The following is a 24,175-nucleotide window of genomic DNA, read 5'->3' as shown; positions in this document are numbered from 1 at the left end:
CTATCTCCTGAAACCCTCAAAAACCATCAGTCTCACCAATTCACTGCCTAATTCAGAATGGCATTTCATTCTGAGAAGACAGCGGGGGCAGAGAGACGCTGATGTGGATAAAAGAGAGTAGAAAATGATGGTGAATGGATCTAAAAAGAAGCTCCTCAATGCGTGACATTCTGCCTTTAGCTTATCGATAATAGCTGCTGCTACACTACCATTTCGGCTGATGGAGTACCATGGTCCATGTAATGGGATTACAGTGGTCTGAGTTATGGCTGAGCGATGTGGCAAAGAATGTGATCACAATGACTTTTTCTATATTGATCATTATCAGTATTCAGCAGGATATATCATTTTATAATGCCGCTAAAGAGTATTTTAAAGGCAGCCTGAAGAGACCAGGGGTTTATTTGTAAAAATGCATCATAACTTTTATTATTACGTGCTGCAGTTTGTGAATCACACATTTTAAGGGATGTATTCCTTTCTTGTATAGTCCTTCCTCGCCGTAGAAATCGATGTCTCTAGCACATGCTATTAGTAGTACGACAAAAACATGGTAATATATCGTCATCCAGTGTCCAGCGGGATAATGTCAGAGTGATGAAAAGAAGTAAAACTGACACCAAATTGCAGTGAATAAAAGACCTTAATCGTGCACTTTACCGAGGGGCATTTTGTTTTCTTCAGTTAATCAGATAGCATGATGTATCACTTTAAGATGTCTTGCAATTGATTAATTATTGGAGAAACTCATGACATAAATACTGTGATATTATCACTATCGTGGGCCACTTATTGCGTTCTGAAAAGTTGAAAGATTTTCAACTCGAGCGCATGGAGTCGCCGCGCAAAAAAGGCTGAGCTCTCTGAAAAAATACTTTTTTTCAGGCAGGCCTTCTGCTGCTGCAAACACTCTTCACTCATTGAAAACAATTGAAAAAAGTTGCAGACGCTCAGAAAAAAAACGATTTATTATTGTTTATTGATGACAGTGTTTCCCCTAGGTTTAAAGCGTTGGAGGGGGGGGGGAAACAAGCCGACATGGCGACACAACGACACAAACACTTGAATGAATCTTGGTGTTCATGAGTTACTTTTAATGACAGCTGTCCTTTTCTATCGGAAAGGTATCCTTAAATGACTTCTTTCCCTGATTTCCAACTCTATCCACTATCCTATCGCTACAATAAAGACTTTTTGGCCCCCCCCCCCCCAATATAATGGTAGGGGAAACACTGGATGAAGTATTACAGTTCCTAAGTTGATATGAATCCGTCTCCAATTTTGCACTCGATAGATTTCTATTGCAAAGTGTAAAACAAACAGACGTGGTGACGCACTGAATAACTGATTGCAGCTGCATTCAGGTTAGCAGTCATGAAAATGAATTAACCCACATTTAAAAAGGCTTTCCCAAAAGCATGATGCCGCATTGTTGTTTTCATTCCCAGCATTGTTCATGATGACACACAGAGGACACACTCAGACTGTTCATTTAATCTGCATGTTCACAAATGTCCGGCACCGTATTACGGTCTAATTGAGTCCCAGGATAATTAGTTTAATATCACTGCTGTGTTTACTGTTTGCCTCTCAATGCACTGCTGCTCCCACATTAACACAGACATTATTGTTTACCTTTTAGGATCAGCGGCCTGTTGAGCCTGGTTTGATTCATTTGCATATTTCTTTTATTGGTTGCTTTTCCTCTAGAAGTTGGTGGTAACATAAAGGCTGTTATCTCGGTCAACAGGTAGCTGACTATAATTTTAACCATTAATTTATGATGAAGGACTTCTGGTAACTTAAACATTCACTATTTTATAAACTGCATTAAGACTCCACAAAGACAGCCAACAAGTGTCAGCACTGAGTCTGCACTGAGTATGTTCATCTTGCTGTTTTTCATTTTTATGCCTGACGTGTTTGGAGAGGTCAGGGTTGGTCATTGTCAGTCTAACAATCTTACTTTTCAATGTTTTCTAGCAGTGCAACAGCGAACAAATCCACTTCCATAAGTGGCCTTGACCACATTCCCTCATCATTCAGTACTCAATGAACGACTGTGCTGTACTGAGGTGACAGCTATAAAGAACGTGTTCAGATTGAAGTCAATAGAGACCTTCACATTCTGTATGATTGTATCTGAAAGAACAGAAAGACTATTAAAAAAAAATTGAAAAAGCAAGTGTGTGAAGGGTGCCGATAGCCTAGTGGTTATGTCGGGGGGCTTAACTCCTGATCACAGCGACCGTGGGTTAGAATCCAACCTTGACCCTTTGCTGCATGTCACCGCCCACTCTCTCCTCAGCTGTCATAACTAATAAAGGCAAAATGGTCCAAAAATTACTTTAAGAGGGCAAATAGAAAAATCAAGAGTGGTAGTTTTAGTCTGAGGGATACTTTGAGGAGATGGCTTCTCTTTTTTGGGACAAAGCACTGGCTGTTGAATGAAGATAGTGAGGGAAACAGATGCATTTCATCACTAAACTTGTTCGTCTGCATTCTGGCAAAAGTGCTTTGTCATGTTGTCAGTATATCCATCATGCATTTAAAAAAAAAAAAAAAAAAGTTTGCTCCAGTTGCTGCACTGTGCTGACTCATATCATTTTATTTTATACAGTGAGACAAACTTTTGAGAGCTTGTTGAAAACCCTAATATGACAAATGCATTGGTGATTAAAGGATATGCATGCAGAGTTAATTACTTACAGAGTTAAGTTAATTTACTTATAAGCAGAAGAAATATGTTATTATTATTCCTCTAATTTCCAGTTTTAAGCCCTTGTATTAAATGCTGAAAAAATATACTCCCAATTTCTTCTATCAATTTGTCCCATATACATACAATAGTTAAGTTAATAGTTAGTTAATAAATAGGTAAATAAAACTGTACTAAGATTTCTCTTTATGAATTCATTTTACTTTCTCTTTAAACTGATTTCAGTAAGTTTGAGCTTTCTCACCTTGTTTAGAATTTTCTCCATGTGAAAAAACAAAAACATTTGTCTTCCTGGTCACGGATAAAGACATAATCTTAGTATCCAACAGCATCTGTAAGTATTGCAGTGCTATTACAGTTGAGAAATTGGCAGTACGAGAGACATCAGTGCTTACAAACCACAGAACAAGACGAAATGCCTTGAAGCAAGATGTGTCCCACACACCATCAAACTGAACTTGAGACGTGCTGCAGAGCGCGCGCCACCTCGGCTCAATCTGTAACAGAGCTGCGAGTATCTGAGGGGATATCAAGGTTAATGCTTCTGATGTTATTATAGCTTTTTATTATTGCCAATGAAAAGTCTGAAACACACTGATATCCGGGAAACTCACACGCTCCAATTCTCCTGGAGGCTTACCATTGCTGTCCGGCTGCACTAGAAATTTAGGAATCAATTTTAAAACCTTTATTGTGCTAATAAACTGTACCAAACTGAAACGGTAGGTCAGTTATAAATCTAGGTACCCATCAGTGAATAAGGCTGTGACTTATATTTGAAGGTCTAAAAACTGAACAGAGAAATTAACTGAAAAGAGTTATACAACTTCCCGATACAGACATTTAAAGGTCAGATATTATACATATTTCTAACCACTTTAAATAAGTCTCAGAGCTCCCCAAAAACATGTGTGAAGTTTCTTGTTCTAAATCCACTCTGATCCTGTATTTGATCATGCCTATAAACCCCTCTACTTCAGCCCTGCTCAGAACAGGCTGTTTCTGTGTCTGTACCTTTTAAATATGTAAATGAGCTGTGTCTGACCACGCCCCCTCTCTGGAAGGGCTTGGGGGGCTCAGGCTTTCTCGCTCGATGTCCTATTGTTTATGGTGAGAAGGCAGACTCAGAGGGCAGAACAAACACCTGTGGGAGTGTCACCCACCAGGGGGAGGGGCTACTGCCCGTTGTGATGTCATGAAGGGAAAATCTCCAAACGGCTTGTTTGAGCACACATTTTCTGAAAAGTGGAGCAGGCAGAAGACGGAGAGGATGGACTTCACTCACCATTTCCAGTTCTGTATGCATTTTTATAACACAACCCATGATGCAAATTAAATATTTACAAAGGACACAATGAAAAGCATTTAAAGGCTGAGACCTGACATTATTGTTGACCATAAAATTTAAAAATGGGAGATGTTTTATGGGAGAGACTTTCACAAGTCTCAGAAGCTGGAAGACAGATCTTTAGAAGGGGGGAAATGTGTTACAGACTCATCTATCTACAGACATCGCTGATTTTTGTTCTCTGTGAAACTTTGTAGGATCCAGTGATGTAAATGGAATTCGTTAGGTACCTTTTCAAGTATTGAACTTGCTAGTGCGTTAACTCCCACTTACTCGGCTTTACCCTGTGCTGCCACTCTCTGCTGTTCTGTGTCAGTGGATAAAAACTACGTTTGTCACGGCAAGGGCTCACAACAAACATTGTCCCAGCTCTTTTGTAGCCTTAGATTACATCCTCAATTGTCACTATTAACTTGTTCCTCTTTCAAAAACACACCCAAACCTTCCACTCTATCTGCTCCACCTCATTCAGCACACGTCCTTACCTCCCCCCCTCCATCCTCCCTCCCCCTCTCCTCTCTCTGCTCCATTCCCGACTGATCAGGGGTCAGCCTGCAGTGCCTCCATTAGTCACGTTTCATTTCTTCCTGGCTCCCCGACTCAGATCCAGGGTCAGGGACTGCCCAGCGGCCATTTCCCCTACCTGCCGGAGCGCGGGTGTTCTGCCTGACCTATACCTCTTATCTCTGTTAAGTCAGACACTCCCTGGCGGTGGTCCTCTCATCGCCTCTCTCCTCAGACACTCACAGGGCCAGCACATACGTGAACTGGCATTACACAAACACACACAGAGTTGCACTCAAAAATATTAACACTCAAAGAAACAAGCAAGTCTCCTTTCAGGTCAGCTGGACTCAAATTACCACAGGAGGTTGCAGAAACTGAAGTGTAATGTTAATACACTCACTATTTTAATTCAAAGTTTACCAGTTCTATTGCGTTAAAAAGCTCATTTTGCTGTATTCTCTTTTGGTAGATAACTGAGATGTCCACTTGGGATAACTCAGCTAAGTTCATTTTTATTTATTTTAGAGAGCGTTAACATATTAGAAGTTGTGAAGTTTGTTATGCTATCACTTATCAGTGTGTCTCTTAAGAAAAACAAAACTGGTAAACAGAGTCCTGCTGTCAAAGAGACATTGGAACCAGCTGAGCTGAATTGACGGTGTCTATTAATTTAATCATTAATCAACAGCATGTTAATGAAATAAACTCAAAACAAAGAAAACAACTTGAGAAGATAATTTTAGGAATAAGCTTTAAACATATTGCTTCACTACATTAAGTGTTAATTTATTGCTTAACGATAAAGCATAGCATTTTATAATCATAATAATAATAATAATAATGATAAATTAGATTTATATAGCGCTTTTCTAAATACTCAAAGATGCTTAGACGTTTTGATTAATTGCACAGCCCTAATTTTTATAAACACATACTGTATGCCATTTTGGGTGGAATAACTAGACATCACCCTGGAGTCATTGCAAATGTAATAGATATTATTTTCACATGTACAACTAAATTAATTAAATAATCAACATAAAACAATCGATAATGTAAATCATTGTAAGTTGCAGCATAAATATGAAGTGAATATTTTTCAGAAACATTCCTCTGGTATTTCAGGGCTTTTTTAATTCTTAAACTACTCTTATTCTTCTCTCTACTTCCTGGTTCTTCTCAGCCTGACCCTCTTAGCTGGACCTCCACCGTGCAAACTGAGGTCGCTGGCGGCTGAACTTATTATTCACAGCTCAATAATCCCCCTGTGTTTGGCTCCTGGGTGTTCTGGGTGGCTGTGGATGTCTCAAAGTTGGAGTTGGTGTACGTGTGAACTCAAGTTTTCTTGCCTTGTCTGACTCTCTCCACTCCCACATCCGTCCCTCTAACTTCCCCGCTCTCTCTCTCCGCACTGAACCAGCTGACCTGTCTGACTTGTGGTTGGAAAATAAAAGTTGTGATAGTCCTACTTAGTTTAGTTGCATATTGTTGTGATGACCTCCCAACCTCATTTATATATCACAATCCACCAGACAGAGAAATGTAATCTTTTCTTTTATTGCAAACAACACATTTGTCTTCCTCAGCTTTTACATTCAGTCTATTCTGCACCTGTATCCCACCCGTCAACACATACACCAATTTCCACTGGAATAACCACCCGTAAAAATTCAAATTGCTCTCCTTGATTGGCAATTTGAAAACTATCTATATCAAGCCGTGTCTCCCTATGACATGCCTCTATGGTTATTTTTGACATGATTTAATGTCCCTTCATCAAACTCTGAAGTGTTGTCATCTCTGTTGCTGTTTGTGCCATTCAATCTTTCTTAGCATGTCTTTAAATATTTGAAAGGTGTCCAGTCTTTCGTCAAGGGTGGGGTCTGTGCAGATCTTCTCCAGCGCTGCAGCGTGCGTATAGCCTGTAGGGCAAAACAAAGCTAAATCCATTCACGCATCTGAAGCGAACAGCGAGTGTGTTGAGTTTCCTGATTTCAATCGATAAACCCAACCTTGGTTCATTTTAATCATTCATAGTCTAATCTTGAATGTAATAGTGGCTTCAGGGCGTGATAAGCTGAGCACCTGGTCTATAAATGATGGCGCGGCATTAGCTGTAGGCTGCAGAGTGACAGGGAATCGATAACGAGGGGCCCCAGTTTCAAATTCAAAAGGATATTTACTCGTATCACTTTAAATTAATGAGAGGTAAAGCACTTCTTACATGATTTATTGAATTCAATCCTGATGATATTTTGTCCATTTGTTATAATTAAGCCTGTGGTATTGACCACCAGCATCTTGTTCTCCTCTCTGTTCCCTTTCGACTTTATTTTCCTGCTTCTTCATTCAGCGAGAGTCTGCAGACCCCTCTGTACTGTATAGACTGTATACCCCCCGCTGTGTAGATCACTAGAACTGAGGCTGCTACCTTGGAATAATCCTCTAACTATTCCCTCATCAGCTCTCCTCTGCTCTAATCTATAGTGCATGTGGAGGAAAAATATGAAAGACTTTCTATGTATTATGGAACAAAGCAGGCTGCTGTTGTGGATGTGGTACAGTAGACATGTAGTGTGTGTGTGTGTGTGTGTTTGAATGTGTGTGTGTGTTTGTGACTGTACTGCCCAGTGCTTCTGTGTCTTGCTGACTACATGCTGTGTTTGTGTCTGTGAGCGGAAAGAAGGAGGTTTATTAAACCCTACTCTAATACCACACACACACAGTCACTCACTAACAAAAATACCTAGGCCGAGGACACTCAACAGTTATTCTCATTTCTTCGTCTCTGGAAGAGTTCACAGCACAGAAATGAAGACGAAAGTAAGAGGAATTGGAATGGGATTGTTTTGCCACGGGGGGAATAAAATAAATGTAAAAGCGACCAGCACATGTCTGTAAAACATCTGGCAATGCCTTGTGTAAAAAGAAATCTACCTCTAGTATAAATACTATTCCTCTTCCTTAAGATGTCCAACATCTGAGATATATTTGTCAGTCTTGTTCTCAACACACTCTTGTGATCTTTTGACTCAAAACATCATCCAAAGGTGCTGAAATCAAACTTAACCAGATGTTTCATTTCATTACCTAAATGCAACACCTACATTTTTTTTTTTTTTTTAATCAAACATGATCCGTTTCACTACAAATAGCAAGCGATATGAGACAAAGTAATATAAAATCAAAGAGAAAACGATGCCTCTGTAGCAGGTAAGTAGTGATTCCTTCTGAGAAATATCACCAATGATGCTAAACCTTAACAAAAAAAATAGGTTGTTTCTAATTATAAAAGTTAATTGTGTTCTACATTTATCCACTCACCTGTAAATCCTCAAACACCCACGACCTGTTACTTGTTCTTTCAACCAAATGAAAGCTGTAGTTATTAAGTCTTGAACTAGTTTAATGAGCCAATAATCACAGGCATCACAGGTCAAAGACTTGATAAAAACAATAAACACAGATACAAAAAAGGGCAGGATAGATCAGCGTGAAATTCACAATGAAACATCGTTAAACTGAAGAGAATAGACACAGAGAGATGAAGGCATTCCCACTAACATCACAAGTTCAGAAATCCAATTCAGCAGGCAGTGATATAAAGGTGTACTTAAGCAGCCCCATCTCCAACATCAAAGAGATTCATTTGAAAATGAATACACCCTAATGTGGTTTATAAAATGATCCCCGTGTCCTGTTAGAGGCTGCTGCGCTGCTTCAGGTGATACAGAACTTGCATAGGTCAAATTCTAAATTAAGCAAATACATTTTTACAGCCATAATGACACAATTTTTATTTCCCTTGTAGCACATAAAAAGGAAAAATTGGATACGTTGTGAACACATCCAGGACATCGCCAAGTACCTATTTTCACTCCCGACACGGGGCGTTGTGCAATTACAAATATGTTTATCACTTATCGTTTATCACTATATAATTTGTGTCTGCTCTGTTTGGCTCTTCCATAATCACATCAAGCCAAGGCTGATCTGTATTCAACCCCTTCGGAGCATCTTTTATTCCGGGCAGATTGAAATGATGGCGTGCGACAATTGTAAAGGCCAATGCTGGAGAAAGTTCTGCAATCAGCCTGTCAAACGCTCCCATTTCTGTCGTGCCTGGATGCTTTTGTTATTACTCTTGATATTCAGGAAGCATGTATCCAAGCACACCAGAGTACTATCAGTAAACATCGTGTACACACCTGTCATCTCTCCCGGGGAATGAATGATCACATTCAATAAGAAATTGTCAAATGTTTGGGGACAATGAATGCAGCAATTTAGCTTGAACTTGAATGTCCAATAAGTTGATTTGCTCTTTATTAGATTGCAGATGGCACACAGGTCCAAGAAGTTTATATAGCACATTTCATGGTAAACAGGTCTCTGGGTTAATCGCATTGAACATGCACATCCTGGTGTGTGAAAAGAGACTCTATGGTTAAATGAAGAGACAGTCACATTAATGTTTCTGAAAAATCTGCAGTTGGTGATGTGTCCGCTGTGAGAACTTTCCTTTAAACATTAAATAATTTGGGACGACAAGTGGTTAGCGTTAGCAGCGCTGCAAACACAAGCCTTCGGTCTACCCTGCAGCTGAACATCCACATGCCTGTGCTGAAGGTGATCACACATCGCTCTGGTTGATATTACAGTTTCACCTGACACACTTTTTTAGATCAAAACACTGTGCTGCTCCAACGAGATGCTATCAGTTCACTGTGCTCGTTTACATCTGGGCAACAGAGCGGAGAGAGCAGCCCCATAGACCAGAGCTACAGCCAGATCATGGCTACAGCCCCAGCTAGTGGGCGGAGGCTGTGTTGCAGTCTTGAGCTTAACATTTGAACGACGTCGAGGGCCAAAATATGAATAATGTGTTTAACGGACAAGTGATTCTGCCACCGACTAGTGAGGGTGGTGAAGTTTTATATATTCCTAATCAGCCTAGAACCCCTTGAGAAAAATAAGTGTCAATGCTTATATTTAAGGTTTTTTATGTGAGAACCTCTAAAATCAAACCTCTGCCTTTCACCATACCCACTCATACGCCCCACCATAAAGTGGCCCACACGTTGACCCAATAAAACGCTTTAACCAATCATACACCTCACCAAATAAACAGACGACTAAACCGTAACAAATATCAACTGAGGAACTCATTTAACCAAACACAACAACACACAATCCCTGGCTGAGGGTGAAGTCCTAACTCCAGAAGCCAGCTCTGGGCTTGTCGTGCAATCAGTAGCTTCACCTGGGCTGGAGACAACAGAAGGGGAGAAGGGACAAACAGCACAGGGAACATACAGCCATAACACCTGTAAACCAGAGACGCAATTCATCATTTATTTACTTCAAGTTTGCCTTCAAATTTTATTCATTTTGCTCAATTAAACAACTTTTTTTTAAACTTTCTCCATTAACAGAACTTCTTTTTAAAATTACATGAGCTAATACTGACACTGTCTTTCTAAGTCTTTACATATTATTACTCACTGTCACCCCATTACTTATCGACTCACAGTGAGTCCATTAGCAAGCAGTGGAGTGAAGTTATAATAGATGTGAGACGTTTGCTCTGCTGACATTTTAAACACAAGCAAGTGGGCACACGCCGTCATTCAATATGTTAATGATAAGACGTCCTGATCGAGGCACATTCAGAGGGGAAGTTCAGAATGCTTTTGTTTGACTGCAACAATATCTGAAAAGAACAGAGCAGGCTAATGACTTTTCTTAACAAAAGTGAAAGTACCACATTGAGTCAATCCTGGCTTTTCATGTGATGGACAATGTAGTCGAGATGCCGTGAAATCTGAATCTCAAAACTTTTAGGTGCGGTTTGGTTTTAGGCTCTCTGGGCATTTTGTAAATCCTCGCTCTCTCTTTGTGTCTCTTTCTCCTCCTCTTCCTCATTGGTCCTGTTTTTCATCAGCACTGTTTCGGCAACCATCACCTCAGTTGGAGAACAGTGGCTGCTTTTAATTACACCATCTATGTTGACAAGAAAAGAAAATACTTAATGTCTAGTCCAAACTGGGGTAGATCCCAGGGTACTAGCATTTCTCATGGTTTTTCTTTTCTTTAATTAATGTACACTAGAGGCCGGGCAGTGGCTCATTTTGACTCAATAATGTGACATAATAATTTATGTCTACATGTTGTAATTTATGTGATTATTCCTGCAGGTTGGAGATATAATTTATTGAAAAGTTGTGTCTCTGCAGATCACGTGCGGCCAAAACTGATTGTTGCAACACACATACAGACCCAGGAGGATTTTAATCAATTAGGTTTTTTTTCTACAAAGGTAGTTAAGGCAGAGGCCGTGGCCACCTTTAAAGCGCTGCGGGAAACACTGCTTTATCGTAAAAGAGGTCATAATTGGACACACAATGTCATTTCAAGGATCCCCCCTTGTTTTTGCACGCTTCAAAATGTCATTCACCTGTTTTGCAGGCGTAAAAAAGCCTCTTTCAAGCCACTTCAGCATATTTGTCCTTCACAGGTAAAAATGATTTAGGGTGAATGCAGTCTTGGATAAAACCTCCCCGCTACATCTGCTGCAGAGAAACATCAGGTGTTTGTAATGTTTTGTGCTCCAGCTTGCTGTGCATCAGTCGACATTACAAACTTCAAGCCAGGACAAAAAAGAAGCAAAAAGCACTCCGCTGTAATAATCTTTTGTGTGTGTGTGTGTGTGTGTGTGTGTGTGTGTGTTCTCCTACACTTTGTCCTTCTCTCTGTTGCCCCCCCGCCCTCCTCGTCTGGTGGATGGTCCTTGTTTAGACTTTGTTATTGTTTCTTTATGTAACGCCGCTGAGCCAGAGAAAGAATGGGCCCGGCGTGCACCACAACAATACTGTGATGGATGAGTGTGGCCGCTCTAATTATATGAGGACCAACAGGTAACCGAGCGCAGAGACAGAGAGCGGCGGCCTGCTGGGGGATGATAGTGCAGATCTGCTCGTCTCTGTTTTGTTTCGTTTTGTTCTGCTGCGACGGCCAGCACAGGCACTGATACTGTGGTGAAACACACACACAAACACACTGGGAGTTTCTGGGAGTCGCTAGAATGCAGACACAGCATGCAAGCACACACACACATTTGCTTACATGTGTATGGATGCAAAAGTATACAGCATAGGATGTGTTGGTACTCTGTTAAACACTTCCTACGGTTGCTCATTTTGCATTCTGCTTAGGATGTATTGTTCCTAATAAACAGTCCTGCCAATAGAGTGAGTGAATTGACTGTGAGAGCACAGGAAAGACGCCACTTCAAGGTTTTCCCACTTGAGCGTATTACAGAATTATTGTCGCAGACGATAGCTAACAGAGACAGACAGATTGAGGTCGTTACACAAGAGAGGCAGATGAGAGAGAGAAACAGAAACAAGATGAAAAGGCCGTGTGGCGGGGGGGGGCGCATCCCTGCTGTTTCAATGCGGTGTCGCAGTAAGAAAAAAGGGAGATGGGAAGAAGAGAGGGTGGAAAGCGAGTGCGAAAGCGAGATGAACGGAGGAGCGAAGGGTCGGATTCTTAAGAGAAAGACAAACTGCTTTCAATGTTTTGGGACTGAAAAATTGTGGTTAGAGGAGTGCGATGAAAAATTCAGGGGGAATGCATATGAAGTGGTTTTGGTATCTGAAATATGTGAAGGAACAAAATGCCCACGATAAATTCTGTGAGACCTGTAGAGTGCTGCTGGTGGATGCTACATGCTAAAGGATAGCTTATATGTTAGCATTGCTAAAGTCCAAAACAATGACAGTCATTTGTGAAGATAATCATTTATGATTTTATCAGACAAACTTTTGGCTTCTCCTGATTTCAATTAATGTTTTGCAGACAGACTTGTGCTATCAATATTTTTAGCATGTTTATCTTCACATTATGTTTTCACTTAAATAGTTTGTTGTAAAAAAAACAACAACAGGGATTTAGAGATTAGAGCCTCCAGTTAAAAAATAAAAGCCATAAATAGCCAAATAATGGCCGAAACAGTTCGAGCTCCATCACCCTTTGTTAACTGCATGCCAGCCTCAAGTGAGTGTCAGCAACAAAATCAGCTTGATTCAATTGTTTTCTATTTGAGCGTCCTATAATAGCCCGTGAGTGACGCAAACTTAACCACTGCAACACAACGCGTTGTTTTTACCCCGATGACTCGTTTCTTTTTTCATTCCCGTCACTTGCATAGACTTGAACGAACAGGGACGGGGCTCTACAAGTCACTGGCATTGTCTAAAGCAAAACTCTTCTTTGATTTATTTTGCTTTTCTCACTTAACAGCTTGTTAGCTTGTTTTACATCCACATCAGTGTTGAAATGTTGTGACTGTTTAAACCTGAGAAAAACTTTATTTGACTCCCTGCGAGCAGTTTATTGACAAACCTTTGAGTGTTGTGATTTGAGTGACAACAATGGAGGTTTGTCCACCTTCAGTACAAAAAGCACTAGATGTCATACTCTTTGCAAAAGGGAGAACTGAAAGTCAGGTAGCAAAGGAGTAAATATTTCACAGATGGAGTGTGGACAACAAGCGTCCGCTATGTGACACAATATCTAACACTCACGTGCTCGCAAATGAATTTAACAAGTGTGGTTTGTAACTTTGTAACTGGTGTAACAAGAGCCGTGTATAAATCCATCTAAAGTTTGGAAGTCTTAGTAATTTGAAAAATTGTGGGTTTTGGTATTTATGTGTATGTCGTAAAATGGACTGCAGCTGAAACAACTCTTCAAACAAACATATATGAAGCAGCACTCTTTTTCTAGCCTGGGGTGAATTTACACCTATGCACAGCTGTTTACATCATCCGCCTGGCATCGCAGAAAACATTCCCTCCTCTACTCTGACCCTTTAAGGTCAATCCAAGACAGTCTGGTGATATTTCACTCTATTATCATATGTACATTTATTTATTTATTTTTTTTGATTTATTTTGGGCTTTTTGTGCCTTTAATCCAGAGATAGGACAGTGGATAGAGTCAGAAACCAGGGAGAGAGAGCGGGGAATGACATGCGGAGAGGGGCCACGGGTGGAGGTGAACCCGGGCCTCCCGCTCGAGACGAGAGCCTCAATACATGGGACGCGCGCCCTAACCGTTGCGCCACCAGCGCGCCCCATCATATGTACATTTTTGTACATATTTTGAGAATCAAAGACATTAAAAAATATATAGAAGCGATTAAAAAAAAAGGGTTCAGACAACGATTTATTTTCCCTGACTAGATCGTCTACCAGCCAGTTCTGTCATTTCCCCACATTTAAAAATTCTTCTGGATGCACCTCAGATGTTAAATGAAGCAAATGAAACCAACAATTCTTGAAAAATTCTTGTAAAACACAAAAAAAAAAGAAACCTTGCATGACCTCCCTCATGCTCTGACTCCCACTAACTACGGCACCCGAGCTCCCTCTGACCCCAAAGTCATTGAAGGTCAGTTCACCATCGTTTATTAGCCCATCCTTCCCTCCATGTGTGTGACTTTGTGCTCCTGCAGAACAAGGTTGTCTCTCTGGTGAAGCACAGTTCATCATCATGCATATGTTCATACACTAATCTAACGGCCCCATAACAAATGAGCTGATTATCCACACCTTGTCTCTGGATGGGCATGCAGGGGGGGAGAGTGTGTGTGTGAGAGAGTGTTTGAGTGTTATTGTGTGTAAGGCAGAGACAGAAGAGGCAACGGGAACAGGTGTATAAGGGGGTACAGACACTCCATATATCATACTGAAGCAGGTATACCCACTCTTCAACACCCCCCACCTCACCTTCCAACACCACCACTCACTGGAGAGCAGCATGTACCCAGCAGCACCCCCCAAGTGCCTTGACGCACACGCACACACACATATATAAACACACATGCACACACCAGCAGACGACGACCCCTGGAGCTCGACCTACATTGTGCGTCCTCCTGCCTCAGATCTGACTATTCATCACCACATGGCACCAGTCCCCCATTGGGAGGGAGGTGGCGTTGTTTTGGGGGGAGAGAAAGTGAGACGGAGGGGAGAAAGAGCATGGTTTGCTACATACTGTAGGACAGGGCGTCCTTTACACCTCCAGAACAATGGGACCTTCAGCGTTAGTGCTGCAAAGTAAAACTCTTTCTGTTATTTTGCAGGAAGAGGGGCTGAATGAGTCTCTGGTTTTTATTTTAACAAAAAAGATTTAGACTCCAATTTAAGGGATTGTCTAGTGAAAGCCAAAGAGACGTCATTTTGTGCAGTGGCCACTGTTCCTCTAGCTCCTGTAATGCAGTGCAATCTCTCATTGAGGGTTTATTTCATCAGGTTTTCTGAGAAATTGAAACCGGTTCCTTAAATCTCTCAGAGCACTCTCCATTGGTTCCTCGGCAATATCATGTTTACAACAAGACTTCTGGGAGTTTTTGCACCCACCCATGGTTGGAAAAGATAAAGTTTCAAGTTCAATTTGTGGTCAGAAAAGTATTTCATTTTAAGCATTGCTAGGGGCTGTACTTTTTACGTTTTGATAATTAGCAACGTAAGCATAAGATAGTCAACATGGCATTTTGACAATTTTAATACTTATGGATATCACGCATTTTAAAAACAATGCAATCCCTGTTGTTAAGATAATAGATGTTATACAGTACCAAAGCTTTAAAATACCTAAAGATATTCAGTCATATTTTTAATCTAAAGCTACATGCTGCCAGCAAAAGAAAGTGAATACTGTCTATACACATTAGCTGAAGTACAGTAGCTCAGTCTGTAGGGACTTGGGTTGGGAATGGGAGGGTCACCTGTTCAGGGGAGATGCAGGCCCTTATTCGGCAACCCAAGTCTGTTTTTCTGGACCATCTTGGAGCTGTAGTCACCAGTCCAGGTCCCAATGAATTCAACAGCAAAATTAAGGTCTAGTTAGTGCAATTTTTTACCTTTTTTTCTTCAAGGTTTTGACCTGATATATGTGCTTATGTAACAAGGCGTTGGAGACTAATTGGCCACAGCGTGAAGAAGTCTATCCACTCATCAGCCTCCATGAGCTGTGATCCTATAGGCTGGTGTTACTGCCCAGATAGGGAAGTGGACAAGAACAAACATCGAAAAACCTCAAAAGAGACTGAAATCTGCAGAAAGCAGAAAGCATCGGAGACATGTCATTATTTTCCCCGAGAAACTTGTCTCTGTCAGTGGGGCAGAAATCAAGCCTTTCTCAGCGGCTGAGTTGTTTTTTGGGGGGAGATATTGCATCTCTGTAGAACGGTGACAATCTAAACCAATCATTTTAGCTCTATTTGTTGGGCACGCTGATTGCACTGGTCTCTGCTGATTGCACTGATTCAAGAGGTTGAAGACAGGGCCGGATAAGCTTTCTCCAAGGCAAGGCTGAACTCACAGTTCTAAGAGAAAAAACAAGGCTCTCATGTAAATCTTAACACAAGCACTTTGTTATCTCATGAGGATGTATTTCGTCTAGTAGCTATTTCACTTAAATAGCAACCACAACAATTATACACAAAGCGATGCAAAGAGTAAAGCACAGTTATTTTTTGTTGCACAAGAAAAATGACGCATGAAACTCTTTTAACAGTCTTTGTTTTCAGCTTAAATCAGCTTAAAACTAGCGTCCGACCAATAAATCGATATCATATTTTTTCCCTCCCTAATAAAGATATCTGTATCGGACCCAAAAATCCCCTATCAGGACCAGGATCTGTCCATACACTGGTGGTACTGATCCCCCAGACCTCAGCTGATGAGTAATAAGCCTGAGAACTAGTTTTAAACCAAATTACACTATAAAATACGGAGAAACAAATGTCACAAGTGTGCAGTCACAAAAAAAAAACAAAAAAAAAACCTGCCTCCTTAATTATAGTGGACAAATGCCTCTTCAGTTTTAATTAAATGCCTCTGTAACAATAATGGACAAATGCCTCTTCAGCTATGATTAAACACCTCTTTAAAAATAAACAAACGCCTCGTCAAGGATAAGGACTGAAATACTGTTTTTTTTGTCCGTTGTCCTTCTTCACTGTTATGTCAGAAGAAGTAAACAAAAAAAAGATGTGTTTAAAGGAGGTTTGGATGGAAATTAAACGATATATTTTGCATTAAAAGCTGCCTTTCTGCTTGAGTATTCTTGCGCTAAGTTGGGTACGCGTCACAATACCAGAGGTGTACAAAGACAGGCGGTCATCTTTTTATTATCCACCAAAGGGGAGGATAAAGTTATTAACGTGCAAAAAATAAAAACTAAGAAAAGTAAAGAAACATGAGTCCGCTTGTGTCACGCATCAACTGTTTTTTTTCTGAACGTATCATTTAGAATTTTTTTTTTTAATTGTGCAAAAACACAACAATATCCTTTTTAGTTCCCCATGTCTCTTTCACCCATTTATAATCGGCATAATAATTCTTTTTGGGCCACTCAGCTGGAGTGAAAGCTGTAAAAGGATACATCAATGCATACCCTCTGCTCTGTTGATTACACCCATGCATGAACAGAACAAAGCACAGTATGATTCTGCTCTCCACACGGGGATATTGATTGTTTGATGGTAAATTATAGTTCATCTAATCGACGCGGGAATTCAAAGAGGGGTTTTTAATTATTTCTTTGGTCACACCGTTATTAGATTCCTGGCAGAAATGTAAAGTTTTTGAGCGCACAAATAGTTTTTGATTGTGGTAAAAAAAAAAAAAGCTCTTCTTTTATATATTTGCATCAGTGTTTTCCCTTGGTGTTGAGATCAAACCTTCCATATATGCTCCATTTTGCCTCAGCCACTCTTTGGTTCTCAGTAGGCCATAATGTCCTTGATGAGAGGTCCAATGCAGCCAGTGGTTCTTTTGTCTTCATCCAGCCTTCAAAATAGGTTTTTCTGATTGAGATGAGATAGATTTTGGTTTCTTTTTTTTTTTTCATGCCAGACACAATCTCTGTCTCCCCGTTTTCCCTCTGGATCTGGAGGGAAAAGGAGAGCAAAGAAGATTTTAATTGCTCTCCTCTCATCCACATCTTCCCCACCACATTCATCAACTCGTCTTCCCCTCCTCTGAAAGGGGCTGGAGGGTGCCGGAGAGTAAGGCAATGAGATTTTATTTTATTATTTCGGGGCGGTGGGGGGTGGGGGTGGGGATTCTCTCATGGGACGGGGCACATCTGGGGATGGGATGGTGATGGAGGATAAAGGGATGAGGCAGAGAGATTGGTGTTTGCGTGTGGACGTATGAAGCTGTCTGGCCTGAGTGTGTGTGTGAGGATCTTTTGTGTGCATCCTATGGTGGTGTTCAGAGGGAAGGCGGACTAGCGAAGACCTCAAATCCTTGGGGAGTCTGTGATTGGGAGGGAAATGGGGAATCGGGGCTTAGGGAGTATGAAGTAGAGGTGGAGGAGGCAGGAAAAGACAGACTGGAGGATAGTAGGGTAAAGACAGGTAGAAAGATAAGGGCAGAATAATGTTATGCTGCACCTAAAATCTTGCAATCACTCAAGGAGACAAAAGACGAGTACATTTTTCAAAGTATTAGGCAGGCAACAAATAACAGAACGCTCCTTAAAAGACGCAAAAAGCCGCTCTCTGTTGTTTAAAACCATTATTTGAAAGCATCACAGCAAAACCTGTATTTTCACTTCTTTTTAACAAGACAAGAATCGGACCACAGCACGCTGACACGTCCTCTAATAACAGCCTTCATCCCAGAGAGACACTTTAATGTCTTTCTAAAAACCAACATATTCATTGCTGCCAACTTCAAAACTACATAATGATACACACGGACATGCTTCAAGGAGGATTTCACGTTCAATAACAGCTACAAGGTTTTTTTTGGGTGGCATGTCAGTTCCCTCCAGATGCTCAGTCAAAAAGTCTCCTTTGAGCTTTTGAACAACTAGGGTTGTGGAGAAGCTGATGTTTGCAGAATCAACTTAGAAAGTCTAAACATTTCTCAAAATGGCAGAAAGGAACACTTTAAAAAACAGACCTCTCCTTGTGTTTTAAAGTTATAAAGCAGTCCTTCAAAAGATGCTGAAGGGTTCCCTTTAAACCGTCTCTACCTTGCAGGGGGGGGGCCGTGACAATGTTTCTGTATTTGACAAGGTCTGTCTTGACCTCTCTGAAAGGTCGGAGTAAAAGCCATCACAGAGAGCGATGAGACATGATGAATTGTACAAATGGGCATGAAGCTGCATGTCTGGACAGTCTGATGCAAGTCTAGTGCAAGTGGACAGTCTACTCGAGGGCATTCATGTTGTTTCATTTGAGACTTGAGGAAGCTGGAAGAATGACTAAATTGAGCCTTGGAGAGAAATCCCTGAAAATGTCAAACAGTACCTGACTAATTGCTATGATGACACCAAATTGGTTACGTTTTCCAAATGTTCAAATTAGCGCAGTGACTAACGTTTAGAAAAACACCAACGTTTTAAACATTATTTGTTTTTATTTGTTTTTTTATTTTTTTTACGTGGTAACGTGCGCATGTCACTTCACAAAGCACAGATCAACAGCTGTGTCAGCAAGAGTGTGTGTCTGCAGCCTGGCGCCTCTCGTCTCATGCCCTCTCAGCTGGTCTCTTCTTTTTGACCCAGCACACTCACCGTTGTAAATGTCTGGAGGGGCAGAGCGCAAAACAGCATGAAACGAGAGGGCATGAGACGAGAAGACACCGGGCTGCAGCCATACCCGACACCTCCACCCCTCCCATCCTTTTCACAGCGAGAGTTTCTGGCATGTTGTTGATTTTGTTTGACTGCCTGTTGAGAAATGTTAAGTTAGAGTGTCAGTTTCAGTCTTCTCTTGTTTTAGCTGCCTTATAGGAGATAAACATTTATGACATGACTGAAAGCAGGAAAGTGGAAACAAATTTCATGTTAGTGTTTGAGCAAGTGGCCAATGATCTTATTTTTTATCACGATGCCAGTCGTGTGAATGAAATGTTCTTGATGCCACAAAGTCCAATCTTTTTTTTTTTCCCTTTTGTTTTGTCTTTATTATTGAAAAGGACAGCTGAAGGAAAGTAGGGGATAACGCACACCAAATGGTCACAGGTCAGGGGTCGAACCATCAACCAGTGCGTCGAGGACTTCCCCTCATTGGGATCTTGCTCTGATTCTCTTCTATCCTACATACATGTTGCAAATTTACATGTGGATCCGTATTCAGATGCAAAGCTCATAAATTGCCTCAGCTGAATATATTTCAGGGGTTCATTGTAGAAAACATTTGAAAAGAGAAAGAAAAGGGGGGGGGGAGCTGTTGAAGGAGTGGGACTCCCAAAGGTGGCGTCCTGGATGCTGGGAGGCCTCAGAGGACCATGGTATGATTGTCGGTGACCTTCCCCCTCTCCGTGCACTGTTCAAGGGCATACTGGATGTGTGTGTGTGTGTGTGTGTGTCTGAGGCTGTGTGTTTTTAAGCACTTTGAAGTTATAATGTGTCACAGCTTTGTGCATGTGTTGATTCCTTAAAGTGTGTGTGTGTGTGTGTGTGTGTGTGTGTGTGTGTGTGTGTGTGTGTGTGTGTGTGTGTGTGTGTGTGTGTGTGTGTGTGTGTGTGTGTGTGTGTGTGTGTGTGTGTGTGTGCGTGCGTGTGTTCAAGCGCTTTAAGCACTAAGGCTGTTTGAGAGTGTAGATTTTGTATTTGTGTGTGTGTAATAGATTGTCTGACAAGAGCTAATATTTTACCCCTGCTAGATTTAAGAGGCACAACCCTTCTTGTTTGAACAGCTCCTGCTCCTCTTTTCCTCCTATATTTCAGTAAACCAATATCTTATGTATATTTCAGCGGCTGTGCCTCGAGGCAGATGACTCAGCAAGCGAGGAGGGGCAGAGCGAAACACAAATTAAAACACTGAGTGGAACAGTGGAGCGCCAGATTAGTCCTCATTATGCAGCATTAATCATCTTTAATCTGTTCTTAATCCAATATCTTTAGCTCACCTTATTAATGAGCCATACGTCAACACTGGATTAGACTGCAAATACTGACTGCAGGAGGTGTGAGGAGAGAGAGAGAGAGAGAGAGAGAGAGACAGAGAGAGAGAGAGATGGATGGCAGGACGGGGAGGTGAAGGAGGAGAGGGATCAATGGAGAGAAACTCAGCTGAATACAGGATAAATGTGATGAACAAATTTGAGGGCATATTTATAGTTTGCCAAAGGAAAAAAAAACAGTTAAGAGGGACCAGAAGGCAGCTAGCAGCCCAATCCTAGGATTAAGAAAGTCCTGCCGCAGTGTTAGTATTTCTGAGAGTTATTTATGAAGCTCACTGCTCTGACTTTAATACAGGACGAGTAGAAATCTCAAGAGATACGAGACATCTCTTTCAGAGACAGGAGGTTTTATTATGATGAATTATTGATTTTTGACTAAAGCTATTCACAGTGTTTGAATTAGATATTAGCCTTTATATTTAGAACCTGACCGATTTATCTGCCAGCTGATTATATCGGGCAATATTAGCTTATCCAGTGACGGTATCGGCCAATTTAATCGCAGATATGCGCCAATATTAGTAGATTTATTCACCAGTCAAATAGCATTTTATTTGAGTTTCATTGTATTACACAAGGTAGTAAATGTCAAAGAATAAAGCACTGTAAAACAGGCAGCACAAGATCATACATGCCTACATGACAGAGTCCTTTTTACAAAACAGTGTTACTTAAAAAACCATTGTAAAACTGTAAAGACGATTGCACTAGAAGGCCTACCAAGCCTATATCAGAGCTTTAGCTTTTGCTTTGTAGTTTTCTGTATTTTTTTTCTTTCTGTTATTCATTCTCTGAAATGGTACGTGCTACATTGATTTACAGATATAGATAGATCTGTACACTTGAATATGTTTGAATTATTAAGTATTATTATCAGTAATATCTTTGTGGGTGCATCATTACTTATTTATTTTGAATGGGAGAGGGTTAACAAAAGAAAAGAAGTGTAAAGATAACTTGAAATAACAGGAAATGTATTTTAGTACTAAGAATGTTAACTGACACAAAGTATAAAAAAACGTAGACATGTTGGGAACTTGAGGCAACCTCCAGGCTTTAAAATTTAAGTCAATGTGGATGTGCATAATCCTGCAGGCCGTCGAGTGTTCGTTTGAGGCTGCAGGAGCCCTGGAAATCACATTTTATGAATGATACGCGTTATCCATAGTTGATGATTGACAGGTGGGTGCGATGTAACTGTTTGTCAGGAGGCTTAAAATCCTGAGACAGGATTTCCAGCATGGCGGCTGCTGCTGATGAGCCTCCAAAGCCCCCTGCAGGAACAGATGGCTGACCTCACTCAGGCTTCAAACATTAATATTTACAGTTTCTGGTTTTGTTGATCCCACCCCCATTTTTTTTTTTACCATTAAATCTTTTAATTTTACCCTTAAAAATGTACCTTACTTAGGTGTGATTCCTTAAGAAATATTGTTTATATGGCTTTATACAGCTTTATAGCTTTAAATGGGTGTTGGCTTATAAGGCATACTTTTAAGGCCAGATTCTTCTGATATTCCCTAGTCCCTTGCAGTGTGAGGAAAGCTTAAGCTTCCAGTTCCAACTCCCTCCCTCTTTTTTCATTTTTTATTATATTTTCTTTTGGGAGAGCTAAGTCACTTTCTGGGCTTGTTTTTACACACCTAGTTGCTCATTTCTGTTTTGAGATCTAAAAACTGTGTTTGCAGGTTAAAGTTGAAAAGGTTAAAGGTTAAAGGTCAGCCAGGTTACATGTTTTCTCTGCAAAAGTAGCAAAAAAAAACAAAAAACCCAACGTTTCGCGTTTGTGTGCCTTGTGGAATTCTAAATGCAGCATCACCTTGAGAGTTGCTACCTGCGTTTCCATGGTAACCCAGTCTCAGTGTATTCACCTGGCTGCTCCCGCTCTGTTTCATACATTTATGGTTCATGGGCAGAATCAGAGATAAGAGAGCTGCAGAAAGTAAACAAGCAGGTGAGGAAGAGTACGATCAAAGAAGAGGAGGATGAAGAAATAAGCTCAGTTATTCTGACAGTTGTAAGCTCTACCTATTTCTGTGTGTGTATGTGTTTGCGTGTGCGTGTGTGTTATCTTGCATGCCTTTAGGCTAAGCATCCTCTTTAAAGCTGTCTAAAATCTTCTGATGTACCCTCAGCTTTTAAATGTGTTTATGGGATGAATCTAGGTCCAGGGTGAAGTTTTAAGATAGAAGACGAAGATGATAAAGATTTTTATTGGGCTGGGACTGCACAAACACTACAGCAACAACGCTAGGGAACTAAGATGAAGACCAAATAAAACATACTGAAATAGCCATCTATGTACCACCTTAGAGGTTAAGAAGGAGACGGTGTAAAATGCAGCCAGATGCAGTTCCCCTCTACTAAAATAAACATACATATGTTTTGTGTTGAATTCATGCATCTGCCTTTTTTCCCTCCATCATTTAGAGTTTCTGTCAACACAAAAGACATGTTTCACTCATCCCCTGAATAACCTTGTTCCCGACTGAACTAGAGAGGAGGAGACCTCTGTGGATAATTGAATTCTGAATTATAACCATGAGAGCAAATGACACTGAAAATACGTATCCTTAAAACTTAAAAAAACCTGAATATGTAGCAACTCAGCTCCATCCATCCATATTTGTATCCAGTCAGCCATCCATCCATCCATCCATCCATCCATCCATCCATCCAGCCATCCATCCATCCATCACTAAAGAACTTGCAGATTGTAAACTCATTGAACATGTCTTTTGGCTTCCACATTTGAGTTTTATTTTGCAGAGAAAAGAACAAAATCTGAACTGAATGACTATTTCTATTGATTCTGTCTTTTTAACCATCAAAAATACTGCAGCCTAATAAGGCTGTCCCGTCTCATTCCAAATTTAAACATTAATTTGAACCTTGGAGAGAAAGTTCACATTTAAACTGTAATGAACCATTTGAATTGAGAATGTTTGTGCAGTCTATCATCGCTGAAGTGGTTTACAGTTTGATCCAGCAGAGGGCGCTCTCAGCGTAACTTGATTATTAGATGCACTGTTGACCTCAGCCAATTAAGAAAGTGATGTTGTAGGGAGGGGGTTGAATGTGTTGGAACATTCCCGTGTCATATTCTAGATTCGTTCGTAGTGGTTTTATTGAATAAATGACACCCTGACAGCCTGATGATCCACTGTGTTTGTTTACATCTGGGCAGTAGAGCACTTCGGCTACTGGCTAGAGGCTGCGTTACAGTTTAGACATAACATTTGACATTTGGTGCTGATTAGCTAATCGATCACAGCCCTAGTTTCTACCTCCACTAACTAACATCCTGGAAGGAAGTCTGTTTTTTCTTTCACATTGAAGCAGGAGAAACTTTTGCAAGAAAGTTTGAAGCACATAAAACACAATGTTACCCAATCTCCTGAAATAAGATAAAATCAAGAAACCTGCTTTACTTCTACCCTGAAAAACTCAAATTGGAGATAAAGTATAGAAATATAATAATCGAGAAGTTGTCTTCTTTGTGTTTGCAATTCTTTTCTTTTAATAACTAATTCATTTATTTCTGTGCTCTGCGTTTCTGTTTAATTTTCTCTCCTCTTCTGTCTCTTATACGCACCCTAACAT

The sequence above is a fragment of the Labrus bergylta genome, chromosome 12 (assembly GCF_963930695.1).
Source record: "Labrus bergylta chromosome 12, fLabBer1.1, whole genome shotgun sequence".
Taxonomy (NCBI): domain Eukaryota; kingdom Metazoa; phylum Chordata; class Actinopteri; order Labriformes; family Labridae; genus Labrus; species Labrus bergylta.
Note: the sequence above shows the minus strand (reverse complement) of the source record.